The sequence below is a fragment of the Pteropus vampyrus genome, unplaced genomic scaffold, assembly GCF_000151845.1.
Source record: "Pteropus vampyrus isolate Shadow unplaced genomic scaffold, Pvam_2.0 Scaffold91, whole genome shotgun sequence".
Taxonomy (NCBI): Eukaryota; Metazoa; Chordata; class Mammalia; order Chiroptera; family Pteropodidae; genus Pteropus; species Pteropus vampyrus.
The window spans coordinates 6,001,218-6,004,920 of record NW_011888872.1 but is presented as its reverse complement, the minus strand read 5'-3'; the positions used below and the strand labels follow the sequence as shown (position 1 = coordinate 6,004,920).

The window sequence follows — 3,703 nt, the reverse complement described above, 5'->3', positions numbered from 1 at the left end:
GAGATTATATTGAGGATTAAGCCAGTGCAGAGAAAACAACAGTCTCAAACAAACATGAACACATGCACAAGAAAACTGCAACCATGTAGAAGACATTCCTGCCAGCACAGCCTGGGGAAGTACCAAACCTAGAGGCAGCAGTAATAGAAAGAAGGAGGGGACTACAGGACTAAAATCAGTATGATTAAAGTATATATATGAAATAGCCAAGCCCAACTTTTTACTCTTCTCCTTTATTATATACAAAATCTAGCAGCAACAATATTGGTTTCTAGCTAAAACCACATCTGTTTGGTTTTTTTTTTTTTTTTAATTAATAGTCTACCCTGAAAGCATCAGAGCATCTTCATGCTCCATAACAAAGCCCACTTTTATTTAGGAGAGAAAGGAAGAAGAGGCGGCTCTTTTCCTACATTTCATCCATTGACCCTAAAGTTAGGCCCAACAATCGACACCATGCTCCCTTAATAGAAGCTCAAGTTGAGGAAGAGCAAAAGCCAAAAGAAAAGGATGAAAATAAACAACGGACCTGAAGGTAGCACAGCTATTTCTTTCTATGAACAGAAGACAAATGTTTAAAATTTATTAAGTGCTATCCTCAAAGAAATCCATGAAGACACTGCATCCATTAAAAATGAGCAACAGCAAACCATAAAAAATAAAATAAAATAAAAAAAGGAAAACAGAAAAAAAAACCAACCACTCAAAAAAGAAATTCAAAAAGTTCATCCTTGCCTCAGGGCCTGTGCCTGGAAATTTCTTTGTGGCTTCTTCCTCATCATTTAAAGTCGCGGTTCAAGTGTCAGCTCACAGAATTCTACTCTGACCTGAGCAGTGCATCTCAGAGGTATTCTCTTTCACATAACTCTAGTTTCTAAGCAATATTTACCACTACCAGAAATGATCTTATTTGTTATTCACATGTTAAATACCCTTCCTTACTTGAACATAAGCTCTACTGAAGCAGATTTCATTACTACAGTCTCAGAGACTAAACCAGAGCTGTACAAATATTTTTCATTTTTATTTAGTCAAATATAGTAGTCCATGGGGTATCCATCCCAAGACTCCCAGTGGATTCTTTGAAACCATGGATAGTACTGAACTCTATATATACAGTTCTTCCCTATATATACATACTTATGGTAAAGTTTAACTTATAAAGTAGGCCACTAATATTAATAGTAAATAGAATAATTATAACACTACAATGTAATAAAAGTTTTGAGAGTGTGATTTCTCTTACTGTATTGTACTCACAGCATGGATACGCTGCACAAAGGGATGATTCACGTCCTGGGCAGGACGAAGTGGGATGGCATGTGATTCCATCACACTACTCAGAAGGGCATGCAATTGAAAACTTATAAATTATTTCTGAAATTTTCCATTTAATATTTTCAGACTGTAGGTGACCACTGGTAAAACCTCAGAAAGGGTAACTGAGGATAAAGGGGTACTACTATGTCTTTTTTCCTTCATGACTTGAGGATTTCCTATCTTATTGACCAGGATTGTTCAATTATTTTCCCTAACTTTTTTTCTATTGTTTTCTTTTGTTATTGTTGTTCACGTAAATATTTAATCTATTTGGAATTAATCTTTGTATACTTGAGAAAAAGGGTTTGCCTCAGATGATTCCAATGCAAAAAGTCTATACCCTCAAGAAATTGACTCGTTGTATAAAACTTAAACACTTCTGCAGGGCATATGCAACCTGCCCTGAACTAACCGCCTCTGTTCCACTACAGCACCAATCTCTGCCCTCAGACTATACCAAAAAGCTTTTATGGTCTACAAAAATTACACTTGAAATGTACTTCCCTACCTGCCTGATGAACACCTATGTATCCTTAAAACCCCAGTTCTAATGATGAACACCTCTCCTGGGAAGCTTTTCCTGTAAACTCTAGAACTCCTCACTTATTTGTATCTCCACTCTAACATTCTTCTACTGTATAATTTATAATACCTGCCTCATAATACACATGAAGTACTTGGACTAGTGGACAGCACAAAGTAAATGCTAAAAAGAAGTTATTATTACAATAGGTTGCAGTTATTTGTTTGTGTTATCTCTCTTGCTATACCATGAGAGACAGAGGATAGAGACACATTTATCTGTCATTTTACCAATCCCAGTGATAGCACATATAAAGTAAGCATTAATAATAGGTGCAAAATAAATTAATGAACACTTCAATTCCGGAACAAAGTAATTTTCTTAACTGTGGATTCCTTATGTTTAAAAAAAAAAAAAGAATGTTTGATTTGGTTCAAATTTGTGGGGTGGGGGTGCAGACGGTCCCTTAGCAGATCTAGCAAGAACATTTAGCTTTTCTCACCTCCAGAAAGACAGTGATAGGTGCTCTGTGGCTAACACTGTATAAACCCATTATGTAAGAAATTAAAACAATGACATTTGTTTTAAAAGAGGGAGAGAAGAATCCAAAACTTTTTCTTATCTTGAAACCCCTCAGACTTGTCTTAACCTTACGTGATCATAAACTCACGTTCACCTAGCCCTGAATCTCCCATAAGGAAACTTAGCTTCTCTGAAAAGCTAACACCTCAACTCTGGGATGGTGGAACCCCACGTGCGGTAAAAATATAGGGGGTGTGATGTCTAGCTAGTTGCCCTCCCCACGAGGAGAAGCTCCGTCCATGACAACCTCAGATAATTACAGTACTTATACTGTGACAGGTTTCCTCAGCTCGAGCATCCCTGAGTCCAGGGCTGCAGAGACTAAGCAAACTGTCCTCCGTTAGTCCGTAGCTGCTAAGAGTACTGAGATAATCAATGCTCACAGCAGAAGAGGCGGAGAGAAGCTTCAACCCGGAGAGATAAAGTGTCCAGATGCTATATGCAGAGAAAAGTAAAAAGAAAAGCAGCGAGAGGGTAAATAAGTCGGGAACACCACCACTTCTCACATGTCGCTACTTGGAATTTTCCCATCTAAAGCCCAGCACCCGTCCCACTCACACTCTCTTCCTCCTGCTCCAGTGAGGGTCAAACCGCTGCCCACCCGCCAGAGAGCAGCACGGGTGGCGGCAGGGAGCGGCCGCCATCTCCCGGACTCACCGGCTCTTTGTGCCGCCACTTCTCGGCGGGAAAGACTTGTCCGAGGCCCGGTCTTCAGGCGTCCTCTCCCGGGAGGCCGCTACATTCGATTCCCCGCGAAACTGCGGTTGTGGGAAACAAGAAAGACCCGACCAGTGTCCCGGCTTCCGTAGGCGGACGGCTCGGCGGCCCCGGATGTTGATATGCCGCCCGCCCCGGAAACGGTGGCGGGTAACCCAAGCGGGCAGGGGCGGTGTTGCCGGGTCTCCGGAAGGAGACGTGGCGGCGGTTGGGCCCCGGTCTGCCTGGGCGTTTAGTAGTCCCGCCGCCTCCTCCTCCTCCTCCCCCTCCTCTCCTCTCCTCTGTGGGAAGAGGAGGCTCTGTCGGCGGCTGGAGAAATCGACGGTGGAGGATGGAGGAAGGAGGCGGCGGCGCGCGGAGTCTGGTCCCAGGCGGACCAGTGTTACTGGTCCTCTGCGGCCTTCTAGAGGCGTCCGGCGGCGGCCGAGCGCTCCCCCAACTCAGCGATGACATCCCTTTCCGAGTCAACTGGCCCGGCACCGAGTTCTCTCTGGTCAGTGCCCTCGCGAAGCCCGTAGCCATCTCTCTTCCTCCCGGCACTAAGGGTTTGGTCCCTTCCCT

The 3,703-nt window shown here is 43.5% G+C and overlaps 2 protein-coding genes across 4 annotated transcripts in view; one reads left to right on the top strand and one right to left on the bottom strand.

The window, feature by feature from the left end:
* ASB3 (ankyrin repeat and SOCS box containing 3) overlaps window positions 1–3,425 on the bottom strand; it is a 90,842-nt gene extending 87,417 nt beyond the window's left edge. Inside the window, exon 1 of the mRNA XM_011363966.2 lies at window positions 3,083–3,425. The gene's annotated coding sequence lies outside the window, so the exon portion shown is untranslated. The remainder of the gene's footprint in view (window positions 1–3,082) is intronic.
* The window catches only part of ERLEC1 (endoplasmic reticulum lectin 1), a 33,211-nt gene that overhangs the window by 3,266 nt on the left and 26,242 nt on the right, over window positions 1–3,703 (top strand). The gene's annotated exons all lie outside the window — the stretch shown is intronic.